The sequence below is a fragment of the Palaemon carinicauda genome, chromosome 10 (assembly GCF_036898095.1).
Source record: "Palaemon carinicauda isolate YSFRI2023 chromosome 10, ASM3689809v2, whole genome shotgun sequence".
Classification (NCBI taxonomy): domain Eukaryota; kingdom Metazoa; phylum Arthropoda; class Malacostraca; order Decapoda; family Palaemonidae; genus Palaemon; species Palaemon carinicauda.
In genome coordinates this window covers 66682959-66700849 of record NC_090734.1, presented here as the reverse complement: position 1 = coordinate 66700849, position 17891 = coordinate 66682959, and positions in this window count along the sequence as shown.

The following is a 17891-nucleotide window of genomic DNA, read 5'->3' as shown; positions in this document are numbered from 1 at the left end:
GGCCAGAAGCTGTTACCATAAAATGAATTCCAAGTGGATATATATTCCCAAGATAGAATTCGGTATTAAATGCCATTCGTGGGTGATATTTACATTAATTAAAATCACGTGTGCTTGTGATATATGTTCATTAAAATAACCACGTGTTGCAAACTCACGATTCAGCTATCATGGTGGAGATGGGTTTATTTCAAGTCTATGAACAGATTCCTGAATTCGACAGGAATATGGAGGGGGACTTGTCATAAACTTTTTTAGTCTCTCTTGATAGCTCAGTCGGTAGGGTCCCTGCCGGCATGGTTTCCAGCCGTACAAGTGGTGGTTCGAATCCCCACCCGGCCAGAATCTGTTACCATAAAATGAATTCCAAGTGGATATATATTCCCAAGATAGAATTCGGTATTAAATGCCATTCGTGGGTGATATTTACATTAATTAAAATCACGTGTGCTTGTGATATATGTTCATGTATATATATATATATATATATATATATATATATATATATATATATATATATATATATATATATATATATATATATATATTTATATAATATATATATATATATATATATATATATATATATATATATATATATATATATTCCTGGAGGAGTCGTGTTAATGGAAATCGTGTGTTAACGGAACATGATTTCTCCATAAGAAATAATGGTAGCAGGGGGTGTTACATTCGTGGACATTGGAAAAGTCTGTTTATTTTGGGATTTTGTTACTCTGAAACTTGAACAAACACATTAATGATGTATCTGAAGGTCACAGAAACAATAAAAACACACATTCTTACTCTACTTGTATTTATTTTATAGTAAAATAAGTTCATTCACAATATGACGCCACATCACTTCCCTCACCCTTATTGGCTGTTGCCAACTTGCCTGCTGTGCTCTGGTCCCTATCCCCCCTCCCACCCCAACCCCCCCTCTCTCTCTCTCTCTCTCTCTCTCTCTCTCTCTCTCTCTCTCTCTCTCTCTCTCTCTCTCTCTCTCTCATATTTTTTCCTTTTTAATCTCATGATTATTTATTCACAATGAATTTTATATCATTAAGTAAATTTTTAAGTTAAAAAACACAATAAACAAAACTATTGTATGTATGAATGCACGATGCTACGACATATGCATATCAAACGCATTAGCGTTATATTTTTCTTACATTTTGGTAAAAGAATAACAGATCGCAATATATTTTTCCTTTTAGTCTAATGGTTATTTATTTACAATTAATTTAATATCAATAAGTACATATGCAAGTTAAAAAAAAGGAAGAGTACTTTCTGGTATGTACAAAAGCACAATACTACTCCATATGCATATCGTTCACATTAGCAATTTATTTTTCTTTCATTTTGGTAATTAAATAAAAGATCGTAACATTTTTTTTCTTTTAGTCTAATAACTATTTGTCTAAAATTAATTTTGTATCAATAAGTACAAATTCAAGTTAAAAATAACAATGAATAGTACTTTCTGGTATGTATGGATGCACAATGCAAACCTGTTATCGATTGATTTTTCTTTAATGCCGATAAATGAATAACAGATCGTGACATTTTTTTTTCTTTTAAGGTGGCCGGCCGGCTAATGCCGTTTTTTTAACCCTGGACAGGTATCGTTCTTGGACACCCCTATTTAGGTATTTAGGGGTCGAGCTAGACCCCGACTCCAAAAAAAATTCAGGAAAAATTTAGTTATGCATCAATCTGTATTGTTTGACTTGCTAAAAATACTTCAAAAGGATGATAAAAACTACTGAAAATATAAATGATACCCATCTACAAAATAACTATTTATTGGAAATATATTAAAAATTTAAGTATACAAAAAAAAGACTTGACATAAATATTCACAAAAAATATAAATATGCATATACGCATAAATCCCTTTAGGGACACCTTCTTAGATGGCAAAGCAACAGCGTGTAATTGCTGGAAATGAGTTGGACCCATAGAAGTCAAGATCTGAAATGGAAAAAAAAAGGTAATTTTTTTTGGCCAAAAAACTAGTCCAAGTTTCACTAATTTTTTCTGGTACCTAAATTAAATAGGAAGAGGCTAATTTCTTTATAGAATAAACTCATATTATCCTAGAACAGAAATACATAATAAAATGTGCACTAAGATGTAATTTACTGTTATATCAGGGGCGAAATCTAAAGGTCATTTTTTGACGGCCTAGTTTCACAATGTAAATTTCTTATGAAAATCATTGTATCTCCTATAAAATATGATATTTATGCATTAAAATATACCAAAATATCACGAATTCTATACAGAACAAGAATATATAGAGATATGCCAACTTACCTTTCGGGTATGTCAACAAAATGGCCGCAGACCGCAACAACTCTTACAGCCCAATCTACCACTTGAAATGGAGAATGGGTATGTAAATTTCAAGGTATTATTTATTTATCTAATTATTAGTGGCTTGGAATTAAACTGATATGATGGCTTTCTGGATGTTTGACAATTATTTTTATCATATAAAATTTAAATTCTTTGAAATAAATTTTAGATAAAAAATGGGTGATATCTATTTTGTAAAGATTAAAATTTCAGTATTTATACAAACAAGTAGTAAAAAAAAGAAAGTTTCATGATTTAACCTAGCTATAACTATCAGGTACAGTTCAGACACAAGACAGTTTGAAGCTATAGATAAACAGGCGTCCTGCTCCTCAGACAAGTGGTGTTTGTCATGTGGTCAGTCTTAGGTGGGCAGCTATGACAGTGATTCCTTTCAGGAAGCTTGATGTGACCAACACAAAATTGATACCATACTTACAGCAAGAGAAAATAGAATAAGTAACTAATAAAAGTAAAAGGATATCAAATAGCAAATCGATAGCCAATCAAAGTAAAAGGAAATCAAAATAAGAAACTGCTGACCAATAAAAAGTAAAATAATATCAAATTATTATATATACATAAACTATGATCTATAATAATAATAATAATAATAATAATAATAATAATAATAATAATAATAATAATAATAATAATAATAAAACTATATAAATCAATTTCAAGTACCTAATACACATAAGAAAAATATTTACAAATACGAAGGAGAAATTATCAGAGAAATAAATATCAAACACATGAAGTTGCAAGCTCCATATTATCATCATCATCTCTTTTTAACTCCATTAAAAGTGTGTTGATGACATCCATGCCGAGGGAATACTGCCTGCTGGCCATTATTGAAGATAAATTCAAAATAAATATAAAAAATCAGAAATTTGCAAAAAATAAAAAATATTCAGAAATTAGCATTTGAGGGAAAATGGACCTCATGGCAATATATGGCATCTAAGCCAAAACTAATGTCATGCATCCACCCACACACACTTTCCAACTATAAAGAACCAAACAAGTATCAACACTGTTCGACAATTTATAATTATGTAATAACTTTGCTGTTTGATCACTTACCCCTATTTAGGTATTTCAGGGTCGAGGTCGACCCCTGGGGGGATAAAAAAACGGGGAAGGAGGGAAGTTAGACGAAAATCAGTCCTAATAAACAATGGCATGTAGACTAGTCACCCCTTGCAGGTCGATCACTTCCATATTCGAGACAGCTGATGATTTATGGGGAAAAAACAGGTTTTGAACATGCTGTAGGGGTCGCGTACGACCCATCATACCTGTCCAGGGTTAAGGACAGGACTTCATCATTCTCACCACTTGATAAGGTGACTTATCTTGAAAATTAGTGTTTTTCAAATTCTATCTCCTCCCTTGATACTTATTATTAAGACCTGGGATTAATACCCTATAAAGACGTTATATAGACCTCAAATAAGGTTTAAGAGTTTTTATTTTAAAGTAACTTTTGCTAGATATGATTTTTTTCACTATGGTAAAATTGTACGGACACCTTCCAACAAGTGTGTTTCTATGCCTATAAACCCTTTGTACATATTTCACGCATTTGTATTTAAATTCGAGATATTTTTTTCTGTAACAGTAAACGCGGAATTCTCCACTCTTTTGATGTAATTATCAAATATGTACATTTTATATCAAGATTTTTGGGCTCAGCCATGTTGTCCTGATGGAAGGTTCCTTTAGGTAGCTTTTTAAGGGATATTTGGCTACAGTGATACTCCCAGAGAATTGACCACAGGTCTCCAGAATTCTAACTCCTGGCGCGAGTATCCTTAATATAACTTTTAAGGATATCGCATAATATCAGGGGACGTATTTCTTGATATGACACATAGCAATCTTCACCCCGAATAGAGTTTTCACCTTGAGGGGGAAGAGTGGCGAGTTTGAAGAGGAGCCGTTATCAAGGTTACCCAGTGGATCCCCTCCCCATACTACTATGGCGTAACTATTCCTTTACTAGTAGCCATTTAAGCACGGTGTTCTCCCACTTGCTCTCGGTGTTGTTACAGTTTTTAAGGAATATCACTATGCAATCTCCAGCATCTTCATCCTCTGGAAAGTTGAGTATTTAATCTTTCCTGTCTATAATTTTTTGCTCCCTTCTCATATTTAAGTTAACATAATTTAGTTGTGTTAAGCAGAGCACTGCCAACTCTGGAGGCGGCCATTTTAAGACCGCTGTCATACGCATAAATGCTTTATTTAGTTAGTAGTGCGACGTCCCAAGTAATTAGCTAATAAGAAGTTCTAGCTATTTAGGCAAATTATACTAGTGAAGATAAGCTTTACACATGTAATATTTCCTCTTCCTATTAAACGTTTCTATCGTTTACGATAGGGCCTCGGTGGTATTAGCGTAGCCGAGATCCCGACTCGGGTTAGGTTAGCCTAACTCGTTTTAGTAGACTTTAGTAAAGTTATCCCCCGTTTAACCTCTTGTATCGTTTTTATAAATTCAGTCGGAGATAAATATCTCCTAGAATTATTAGTATAATTCGAAACGCTTCTCTTTTAGAGAAATGAGGATTAACCCTTCCTTCCTATATTTCCTTTTCCTATAACGTTTCTATCGTTGACGATAGGGCCTCTCGGTGGTAATAGCGTAGCCGAGATCCCGACTCGGGTTAGGTTAACCTAACTCGTTTTAGTTTACTTTAGTAACGTTATTCGCCGTTTAACCTCTTGTATTATTTTATTGATTCAGTTGGAGATAAATATCTCCTAGAATTATTATTATAATTCGATACATTTCTCTTTTAGAGAAATGAGGTTAAACCCTTCCTTCCCCCTGAGTGTCGCCAGCCCCGGCGACAACCCTATCTTCTGTCATCGCCATCGAGTAGTGTACTCCGGCTTGACTTGGATAGGATTTTCTGTCAATCTTCTTTGCCGGCGAGTATCCCGGCTTTGAAATACAACAGTAACTCAGGGTATTCTGTCTTGTTGCCGGCAACAGTACCGATAGGGGAATAGTCATTCCCCTGCCGGTTACATCGTTGCTGGCATAGGAAGTATGGCTTCCCTAGTCCACAACCGAAAGTGGGTGGTATAATTGCCGCCACCTTTCTCCCTTGTAGACTAGAAGACATGTCTTATATCCGGCAATGTCTCAGTCCGGGGAATCGTTATTCCTCTGGCGCCCAAGACGGCGCTGGTATAGGAAACCATGTTTCCTTGACTAACAGCCGAAAGTAGGAGGCATACCTGCTGCCACCTTTCTCTGTAAAATATAAGACACTTTCCCTTCCCCTTCTGTCCTCTAGTCGTCACGATTCCTGTGGCCGGTATTCTACAATCACCCCGCTTGCCGACTGACTGGGTTACTAGCCGGGCTCCTATAAAGGCGGTTAGGCTGCCGCTTCGACCATCCCCCTAACGGAAGCTAAGCTCCGGGAAAGGTTGTCCACAAACCCTGTAACCGGCAGTACAGCCAGCAACAGAAATTGTGGCTGGATGGAAGCTAGCATCAATGTATTCCTCTCCTTCCATTTGAATCCTCATTCTGGAAAGAAGCCAATAGAGACAGTAGTCCCTACACCCCTAATTGTACTAAACTATAGTATTACGGTAGTCCTTCTTTCCATTCTTTCTCTCTCTCTGTCAGCTAGTGCCGCCAGGTACTAGCCTAACCTGGTAGCATACCGGCAAAACTACAGTATTAGACAATACAGCAGCCAGTATTCCTGCAGTATAACAATACAGCAGTTAGAAAACTACAGTATATAATGATACAGTAGAATGAAATTTCCAACATACTCTGTGTATCCTTTCACAGTCCATTGCTGAGACCGTTTTAAAAAATGTTGAGGTGAAGTATTCCTTCAACATTCTGATGAATCCTAGATCATCAGAACACCAATGATTACCTATCAGTAGTAATATTTTACAAGTGGTGGAGTTAGCGTTAGTATCTACTGACTCCGGCTCTACGTACGAGAGTTATTCCACTCTGTAATTTCCCTGATAAGGAAAATAAAAATATTAATATTGTAGGTCACAGCAATTGCCTGGAGGGGAAACACAGATATGTGTCTTTTCTACTTCTTTTCTAGCTTACTATCCTAAACTATGATAAATAATAGTAAAGCATACTATTTATGCATGTGTATATTCATCAGTGAGATAAATTACCCTATACTCATTTCACTCTTTCTTTCCTTACAGGAAGAAGCTAAGGTGACGTGTGCAGTCCTGTTCTGCAACCACAAAAGTAGGGACTTTTGTGGGCACACGATGTGCAGGTCTCTTGCCCCCTGCTGCATCGTACCCGGATCCCTAAGGTACTGGGACCCGTATTTTAAACATATACTATATCAATGATATAAACAATCTAGTACTCATTCACCCTTTTTCTCCCTTACAGGAGGAGCCACTGGCGAAGTGTACAATTGTATTCTGCAACCACAAGAGTAAGGACCTTTGTGGGCATACGATGTACAGGTTTATGCCCCTGCTGCATCAATCTAGATCCCTGAGGTTCTAGGACCTGAAGGGTCACTCCAATCGCCTGACCTTGCTGACCGATGGCTTTATAAAAGATATCCTTGACACTACGGTGTCAAGGGATACAGCTAGGGAAACCCACCAAAGGTGAGTATGAGGCTTCCAGAAGAACTCTCCGGGATCTTACCTACCTAAAAAATCTTTATGGTGCCTATTGTTCCCTAAGGCTCAATCTAATACGTTTGTGCCTCAGGCACTGGTCCAGCATCCCTCTATCCAACGGACAGTGGACACGGACATCAACAGACACTGCAAAGCTTAGACATCCACCAAGATAGGATGTCAGAGGTGTCCACTGACACCGGACAGGACCTACTGCTAGAAGGCCCTAAATAAGGAGTGGTTCAACCACCCACGGAGGGAGAAGGATCCGTTTTTACGGTGACTGAGGTTCCTCAGCTCACTGTGCCGGCATATCATCTTATGCCCTCAACCTCTTCAGCCCTAACTCCCCAACTGGCTAGACAGGTCGGCAGGAGCGAAACGCTCCTAGAGTTGATCCAGCAGACGCTGACACTGTTCCGGAAGGAACGAGAGGAGAATAAGTAAGATCTCAAAGAGATGAACAGAGAGGTACAGGGAAGGAAACGCCCTTGGGCTTCCAGGGGCTCCGCTAAGCCCCTTAAAATATCTGACCTCCCTCACTGCTCCAAACCAACCCCTGGAGGTAGACAGAACACATGCCCATGTTGAATGGGAAGCTTTATCTCTCCTAGAAGCTGGGGCCCAATCCCCTTGAAGAGCTTCAGCTCTGGCCCAGCTTTCAGCGTACCCAGAATGCTATGTGAGACTGCCGGATGAAAAACATCGCGTGAGGAGACTATACCGAAGGAAGTCATTGTCCTCGAACATGACAATGCTCAACCCATCCTTACCAAGACCCGGAAAGGGGCCGGATATACTAACTCCAAAGTCTCATCATTAAGCAAGAAGCATCCAACCTTCATTGCTCCTTCCTCCTGAACCTTTCCCCTTTCGGGGAAAGCCCTAGACTGTATCATGAGAGCAGTCGAAGAGGGAAAACCCTACTCAATCCTAGAGAAATACAAACCTTCTAAAGTTGCCAAACCATCCTTTGAGAAGGGAACAGGAGATGAAAGATAGTCTTATCGCCTCCTTGTCTCATCAGAACCGCTTAGAAATGTGTTCAGGACTTTAATAACGCCCCTGAAAACTGATTTCATCATGTAACTGGGGCCTAGACCCTTTCCCACAGGAGGTGGTCCAAGAAGTCATTACCAAAGCCACCACGGAGGGTAGGAACCGGCTCCAAAAGTGGGGCATGTCCTCAAAGAGGAAATCATCACTAGAACTGCACAATTTCCGAACGTGACTATGGCCACGGTGCCTCAAATGGTAGTCCAGTTGTAAACCACCCTCCAGATGGTCTCTCATCAGCTGGTAGCCAGGTACCTGTATTTAATCCAGGCTCTGAAAGGCACCCGACCACCTTTCGGCCCTACAAAGGTAAGGGTCCCAAAAGAGGATCCTTCGGAAATCCCCCAAGGGTGGAGGAGGACGTGGTCGTGGAAACATATCCTCAGGAACCTCTAAACAATGAGAGGTTCCAGGTAGGACGTAGACTTTTCCATTTTCGGGATTATTGGACCTTCGATCCCTGGGTCCACAGCCAAATTAGGAATGGACTTGGTTGGAAATGGAACAAAAATCCACCTTTCCAAATTCTTCCAACATTTCCTCCTTATTGGATGAACATACCTCAAGACTCCTCAACAAGAAGGTAATGAGGAAAGCGAAGACCATATAAATTCAGGAAGGCTGTTTTGTGTTCCCAAGAAAGACTTGGACAAATCCAGTCATTCTAGACTTGTCTTTACTCAACAAGTTCATCGAAAACAACAAGTTCCGGATGCTTACAGTGCAACACATAGGGACCCTTCTACCAAAAAGGGGCGTATATGTAATAATCATATATTACATGTTTAAAACACATGACGTAATAGGTCATTGTGAAGTAGAAGCTAGTGTGTGAAGTGCTGTAGTCAGATCATAGAAAGATGCAAATACCATATCTCAGCAATGTAACATTTTTATGAAGAATAAACACAAATACGAATTGTGAGAAAGAGTTGTGTCGCCACCGGATGCAGGTGTCTTCCTATACAAATGTTTAGTTTACATTATGTGTTTAAATGCTGAGATAACTGACTATACGATATCTGTGATATCGATATTTTAGCCAGTTCTTATCAATACATCATATGGAATGGTCATCCAACCAAACCAGCTATACTCCTGTGATGGAGATGTTAACACTGTTGTTTTTAAAAGAATAAACCATTTTAAAGTTAACTTAACTGACTTTACTTAAAGATGTAACATACCAACTAACATACTTAATGTGTGTTAACAACAGTAGCACACTAATAAATGGTGGCAGCGGTAAAACTCTAAGAATCAGAGAAAGATCTTCAAGAACCAGCGAATAAAACTGATGAACTGGATCTTCAATCAACATCCTAAGAAAACCAAGGACTGACGTTCAACGCTTACAAAACATATCCAGGAAGCACTACATTCAACGGAAATCGGACCGAAAACATTCACCCAAACATCAAGAGAGAGAGAGGAAATCGGACCGAAAACATTCACCCAAACATCAAGAGAGAGAGAGGAAATGACGACATCACACAACACCATATAGGCTAAGTACATTTTCTTATTCATTTCAGTATTGAGCAGTGAGGTGTAGTTACCACGAGTCGATAGTAGATTGTTGCTGGGGTGAGTTGTTTACTAATCTTCTAAATCCTTTCATTAAAGGAAACTGTGTTCAACTCCGAATTCTCATCTATAATTTTTTTTTTCTCTCTTTGTGCTAATTCCGTTTTCTTTCAGAAATTCTCGGGAAATATCTTTGTGTTCCATTTTCTTTCAGAAATTCTCGGGAAATATCTTTGTGTTCCGTTTTCTTTCAGAAATTCTCGGGAAATATCTTTGTATTAGTATCATTGTTTTGGGGAATTTTGTTATAATCTTTATCATTTAGTGCTTATGCGCTTACGCAGTGGACGTCTGTATCCATATAGAGATTTTGATAGAATTGCAAGGGGTCGAAAAGATAGGAAAAGAAATACCGTAAACATGACGCCCCCTGTGAGCCCAGCCCCTAGACCGAGTAACGCAACAGCAGGACAGGTTAACCCCCTCCTGATTGTGACGCTTGTAAATGCTAGATCAGCAATTCTTCCTTTTCAGGGTCGGGTTAATGGGTTCTTGCCTCAAAATGTGGAGTCATGGATTTCATCCGTCGATGCCCATTTAAATGCCAAACAAATCATAGATCCTTTTGTACAATTACAAGAAGCTAAAAGTTTTATAGATTTTTCTAAGGGGGATGCAAGTGCGTATTTAAGAGGTGTTTCATTTCAAGAAGCAGTTACCTGGGATGACTTCAAAGTTAGGTTACACTTAATCAAGCCACTATGACTCGGCTTAATGTTATTGAGAGAGCAGCTCTCATAGCTGATAGGCTTAATGAATATCAAGATATTTTAGGTAATTCCACTTGGGTTACTAGAGATAAAATCTACGTGAAAGATTTTTCACGATTAATGTATTTAACTTGCATGACACTTATGTTGCCTGAAGCTTTAGTGCGGTGTTTTGATAAAAAGTTAACGCCTGCAAGTACGGAATTGGATGTATATAAACAGATAAAGAAACACATGTCTAAGTGTCCTGACCTTGATCCCGTGTTAACTCAAGTTTTTGAAAAAAATTAAACAAAGCCACAACAAGTAAATGTAGTTAATAATGGTCAAGTTGCGGGAATGACGTGTTATAATTGCAAACATCAAGGTCAATTGATCACGGACTGCAGAACGAAATTCTGTTCGATAAATAATAGTTCGACTCATTCATATAGTCAGTGCTACTCGTGTAAGACACAACAGAATCCTAGAAATACACAGTCAATTCCACAGTCAGTTCCATATGGAAATAAAAAGAAAAATCATCATTTTAATAAGAAGAAACAGCCAAACGTCAATGTAGTTCAGAATCCCAAACAAACAAACAGTTCTTCGAATAACGCTAAGCCTGGGTCGTCAAACCAGACCTCGCAAGGTCAGACTAATTTTCAGAATGTGCAGAGCAAAGCAAATACCACATAATTAACTCCAGTGGGGAAGAGAGTGATGTTGGGTCAAGGTCATTCATGTCAACATCAGTAGTACCTGTATTGAATAATCAATTTAATGTTTTATCAGATCATTGTGAGGTAATAGATTTTCCTATGAAACACACGGCCGAATTAAGTAAATCAGTGAATGCTCCCGTAGATTTGCAACGAATTCATGCAATAATAAGCCAAAATGAGTTACGACCAACATTATATGCTGTAAATTTAGAACACAAATCCTTTACGTTATTTTTTGACTCTGGTAGTCCACATAATATCATGGATTTGAGGACACATCATTTGTTGTTTTCGAACTTTCCGATAGAAAAATCCGGAGTGAGACTCTCGGGTATAGGAAATAATGAATTAAATGTAATAGGCATAACTCATGTTCAGTTCAAGGTCGGTAAGCGCACGTTTGCCGATACATTTGTTGTTTTACAAAACATTGATATGTATCCGGCTGTAATTATAGGATACCCATCTATGGGCAATCAAAACATTATCTTAGCTCCTGCCAATCACGGTGTGTATATCAAAGGAAAATTCTATAAGTCTTCTAATACCTTAAAATCAGTTTTGGATAAAAAGGAGACGACAAATGTAACCTTAACGTACGTTGAAGAACCAATAACTTGTCTCACTAATAAAGAAATAATATACGCGACCCAGCAGAATTCTCGTTCACCCGTAATATCATCTTGCAAGCAATCTATCGAGCCAAACGTACCTTCGAATTTAATAGTGCAAATAAACGGATTTTAAGCGAAGCGAAAAATCTATTTTTGGGTTAGATGGCCATGTCGTCCTGATGGAAGTTCCTATAGGGTAGCTTCCTAGGGTATATTACAACTACGGCGATATTCCCAGAGAATTTACCTTAAGGTACCCAGAATTCTAACTCCTGGAGCGAATATCCCTAATGAAAGTACCAGGGATATCGCGAAATTTCAGAGGACGTATTCTTGACACGCCACATGGCAATCTGCACCCCGAACAGAGATAACACTTCGAAGGGGTCAATTGGCAAGAAAACGAAAACGAGAAAGAAAAAGGAGAGCCGTTTGCAAGGCTCTCTCTTCTCCCGTTTCGTAAGCGTGCATTGCGCCGATCCTGGCGCCATCTGTATTCCTTGTAGCGATACACGAGGTGCTACAGATACTGTATGTAGGGAGGGGACCTACAGCCCTTTCATAGAAAGGGAAGGGCGGGTCCATCAGGACGACATGGCCATCTCACCCAAAAATAGATTTTTCGCTTCGCTCAAAATCCGTTTTTTGGGCTCAAGCCATGTTGTCCTGATGGAAGTATACCAGAGCATTACTGTATCTGTGGATTCTCAGAGCGTGCCGTACTCCCCGGAGGTATTTCCCCGGTTGACTAGACCTAGAGACCTAAGATGTTACTGTTATACATCTTTTCAACTAACCATAAACCATGTTAGAGCTTCCTGCCCCCTACAGGGAAGAGTCCTACTAGACTCTGGAAAAGTCTCGAAGAGTACATATACCTATGTATGAATACCAGGCAAGCCAATATAGTGATCTCACCCTATATTAAGTAAAGCATAGTATGTAAAGAACCACTGCGTCAATATGAAATATCAACCAGTTCTCCGCTCAATACTTGTATTGGACAAAGGTTTATATCCGCGTAGGAGGAAACTTGTAAATCCGCCACCGTCCCCTTATGGGATGGAGTCCTCCCGCTAAGGGAAAGCATAAACCAATGCAACATTAGCTTGCATAAAGGAACAATCTATTAGAATTATCCCAGATAAATATACATAGAATGAATGCTCAATTATTACCAATAAATTCACACAGGTGAAGGAGACGCAAGGTTCTCAAGAACAAGTTTATTGACAGACAATAAATAGACAGGTTAACAACAATTATATATATATAAGAGGAGGATAACCAAAAATTTAAGCATAAGTATGATAGTAAACAGAAACTTGTTTATCTGAAAGAAAAACATTAGTGCCACTTTTAACATACCGAGGTATCAAAGTCATAAAAGTCTGTATTACTAATCAGTCACATTAGCGTTAGAAACGCTCGGCACACATGTCTGCACTTATGCTAGGTTCACCTTTGGAAGTGGAACAGTCAACGTGGGCAACTCGGTGCCCTCACACTTAGTTTGTAGCACAGTATGTAACTACACACTCACCCTGGAATTAATCGTCCCAATTAAAACCACTGTTCCTCGCAGAGTTAAACAGCAGGGTTAACGACGCAACCCACTGCTACCACAGATCTCTTTAGTTGGTCCACTTGCTTCGCATAGTGACGAAAGAACACTCTGGAAGACTTCCAGCCAGTGTATGAACGAAGATCTTCAAAATCCATACAATTAAAGAAATTTAAGGATGAGGCAACTTTCCTCGGATCGTGACCTGCGGGTGTACTGTCAGGATCCGCTCTGCGAATAAAATATGTGATTTTCGCCCTGAGTTGTTTCAGTGATAAATTTGAGCCTGATGTTTCTCCCCTGAATAGTTGACCACCCTTGAAGTCTGAAGTTCTACGAAGATAGACCTTTAGGCATTCTACTGGACATAGAGATGCATCTTCTTTCAGAGGGCAGATTCTCCAGGGACCCCACCTGTTGGTGGGTAACTCGTTCTTGGCGAGAAACGTAGGATCCGGAAACAGGTTCAGCTCTCCCCCATCCAGGAATTGAACACGACCTTCCTCTCTCGAGAGGGCTACAATCTCACTAACCCTGGCCCCGGACGCGAGTGCAAATAGGAAAATAACTTTTTGGGTCAAATCCTTTAACGTACACTCCTCATTGTTCAACAGTGAAGCGAAATGAAGAACTTTATCTAAAGACCATGAAATGGGCTTTGGAGGTGCTGAAGGTCTGAGCCTAGCGCAGGCTTTCGGAACTTTATTAAAGATCTCGTTAGCGAGGTCGACCTGGAAGGCATATAGAATGGGTCTTGTCAAAGCAGACTTACACGTTGAAATCGTGTTAGCTGCCAACCCTTGACCATGGAGGTGGATGAAGAAAGATAAGCAGAAGTCCATCGAGATCTCCTGCGGATTCTTCGCCTTGACAAAGGCCACCCATTTTCTCCAAGATGACTCATATTGCCTTCTAGTAGATTTGCACTTATATTCCTCTAGGAAGTCTATGCTGGCTTTCGAAATCCCGAAACGCTTTCTCACCGCTAGGGAGAGAAAATCATGAGCTGCAGGGTCCGGGTTTTCTGTAATGAAGCGCAGACAGTCGACTTCTGGACTCGCTGGGTCAGAACTGGATCTGGTAGCGGTAGAAACTTCAACCGTAGTTCCAATGCCAGGGGGAACCACACGCTGTTCGGCCACTTGTGGGCCACTATTGCCGCTACTCCCTTGAAGGATCTCAGTTTGTTGAGGACCCTCAACAGAAGGTTGTGAGGAGGGAACAGATATTTCCGGGACCATCTGTTCCAGTCGAGGGACATCGCGTCCACTGCTTCCGCCAAGGGGTCCTCGTACGGGGACACGTACAGGGGCAACTTCTTGTTGTCTTTCGTCGCAAAGAGGTCTATCTGCAGTTCTGGGACTTGACTCAAGATGAAGGAGAACGATCCTGCGTCTAGGGACCATTCCGACTCGATCGGTGTGAACCTGGATAGAGCGTCCGCTGTCACATTGCGGACTCCTTGAAGGTGAACTGCCGACAGGTACCACTTCTTCTTTTCCGCCAATCGGAAGATGGCCAACATCACCTGGTTGAGAGGTGGCGACCTTGATCCTTGTCGATTCAAGCATCTCACAACTACCTCGCTGTCCAGCACCAACCTTATGTGGATCGAGTGACGCGGGGAGACTTTCTTTAAGGTAAGGAGCACTGCCATAGCTTCTAGAAAGTTTATGTGAAAGGTCTTGAATAGATTGGACCAAGTCCCTTGGGCCTTTTTCCAATGAGAGTGACCTCCTCACCCCTCCTTCGAGGCGTCTGTGTGAATCGTCACAGACGAGGGAGGTGGCTGAAGAAGTACCGAACCTTTAGATGTCTGGCTTGGGACCAAGGCCTGAGAAGAGTACGTAGATGAAGCAGAACTGGTCTTCTCAGATCTCTTCGCTCGTTTGATGCATAACTTCTCCAAACTCCGGTTGCATCCTTTAGCTGTGCTCTTAGCACCGGGTCTGTTACCGAAGCAAACTGGAGAGAACCCAGTATTCTCTCCTGTTCGCGTCTTGATATCCTTTCGGAATCTAGAAGTCTCTTGACAGAACCAGCTATCTCCTTCCTTTTCTTCGCCGGGATGGAGAATTGGTGTGACATTAGGTCCCAGTGGATTCCCAACCACTGGAACTTTTGAGATGGAGAAAGTCGAGACTTTTTTCTGTTGATCTTGAAGCCTAGATACTCTAGGAACTGGATCACCTGCAGGGGAGCTTGCAAGCATTCTGTCTTGGATGCTGCCCACACCAGCCAGTCGTCCAGGTAGGCTACCAGCTGAATTCCCTTTAGGCGTAATTGTTTGAGAGCTACGATCGCAAGCTTCGTGAAGATCCTTGGGGCTATATTTAGCCCGAATGGCATGGCTCTGAAGGCGTATAGTCTTCGTTGTAGCTTGAACCCTAGGTAGGGGGAGAGTCGACGGTTGATTGGAACGTGCCAATAGGCGTCTGACAAGACTATGGAGACGGTAAATGCCCTCTTGGGCAGTAAGGTCCTTATGTGTTGCAGTGTTAGCATCTTGAACTTGCAGTTCACTATGAACTTGTTGAGTGGCGACAAGTCCAGAATGACTCTGAGTTTTTCCGAGTCTTTCTTGGGAACACAAAACAGCCTCCCTTAGAATTTGATGGACTTTACCCTTCGGATCACTTTTTTCTCGAACAGTTCTTGGATGTACTCCTCCAGAACGGGGGTGGAGTGTTGGAAAAACCGAGGGCACGGGGGTGGAGTGCTGTACCAGCTCCAGCCCAGTCCATTCTTGAGTAGGCTACGGGCCCAGGGATCGAAGGTCCACCGATCCCGAAAACTTTGAAGTCTCCCTCCTACCGGTATCATCTCACTTGGACTGCTGTCCTGAGGTCTTGCCTCCCTGACCGCGACCACCCCTGAATCCCCTTCCCCTTGAGGGGCGCCTAGACGAGCCTCTGGCTGCTCCTCTAGGCTTTGCTCGAAAGGAAGTTGACTGCCCTTCGAACGTTGAGTTGAATGCCGGGGACTGTGTCGAAACGGCCTGGGGTACCCACTGGAATGTGGTCGGGGTTTGTGCCACCTTCTGGGGTACTGAAGGCATCGGCAATTGCTGTTGCTGTTGCTGTCTAATGGCTTGGCTGGCCGAGACGGTAGCCTAGTCCTCTTAGTCTTCCTCTTTGGTTGGGGACCCTCATCCGGAGAAGACTTTCTCTTGATAGACAGGCCCCACTTCTGGAGAAGGTTCCTATTCTCTGTGGCGGCCTTATCAACAACCTCCTTGACCGATTCGCTAGGGAAAAGGTCTTTGCCCCAAATGTTGGAGGAGATTAGTTTCCTTGGCTCGTGCCTCACCGTAGCCGAGGTGAACACGAACTCCCTACAAGCTCTCCTCGCCCTGACGAAGCTGTAAAGATCCTTCGTCACTGTGGCCAGATGAGTCTTGGCCACTACCATGAACATCTCATGGACCTTGGGGTCACTTGCCATCGTCTCAAGAGTGGTCTGAAGAGACATTGAGGCAGCCAGTCTTTCTTTCGTCTCGAGCTCTCTCCGCAAAAGAAAGTCAGACAGCTTAGGGAGGTTCTCACCGAACTGACGTCCGTCAATATCAGCCTCCAACTTCCCGACTGAGAAGGTAAGATGGACGTCCTTCCAGTCCTTGTGGTCCATAGGAAGGGCCAGCGACAAGGGTTTACACTCCTCCAAGGAGGGGCAAGGCTTGCCAGCCTCGACTGCTTTTAACACGCAAACCCTTTCTGCAAAAAGGGGAAGGCTCTAGCAGGAGAGGACACAAAGGAAGGGAGCTTCTTACTCAATGCAGCCACCTTTGAGTTCGTGAAGCCCCTCTCTTTCATCGAAGATGAAAGCAAAGCTTGAGCCTTAGCATGGTCCATCACTATGACCTCCTTCGGCTCTGTCTCCTCCTTTGAAGCTGGTTCCTTCCTCAACCGGATATAACAGTCCGGATATGACCCTTTGCTGGGCCAGAATTCCACCTCCTCTAGGGGAACTGAACCCAACTTATCCGACATGACGATCTTTCCGATCGTCATCGGCATGTGCTCAGCATATCTCCACGGGTTAGCATCTGAGCACAAGAGAAGGTCTTTCACGTTGAGCCTTTTCTGGGGCCCACGTGATGCTGCAAGCTTCTGCATCTGCAGTTCCATTGCAGCCGCCTTCTCATTATTCTCCTTCTGCATTTGTTGGATCATTCCAACAATGGAGAAGATGGCCTGTCCCAGCTCTACTGGGAGAGCGGACGATGTTGAGGGAAAAGGTTCAGGGATCTGAACCGGAGCAGCCGACACCTCGTCGGCCTCTTCCTCTACAATGTCTGGGGCTTGATCTTCATCCTGGCCTTCTGCCAGGAGGTCTTCCTCCAGACGCTCGGACACGTCTGACATCCTGTCGTCCAACTGGATGTCTTGCAAGGCGACCGCGACTTCAGCATCCACCGGGATCTGAACTAGGGGGATCTCCTCTTGAGGCTGGGGAATCACTGCATCAGCTGATGCCCTGGGGAAAAGGTAAGCCCTCATCTTCTCACTTGGAAGATAAGGTCCAGAGGTGTTCTTCTGGAAGCCCCTTACCCAGGTACGAAGCTTCTCCCTTGCTATATCCCTTGATTCCGCCGTCCTAGGGGAATCAAAAGCCTCAGTAATCAGGTTAG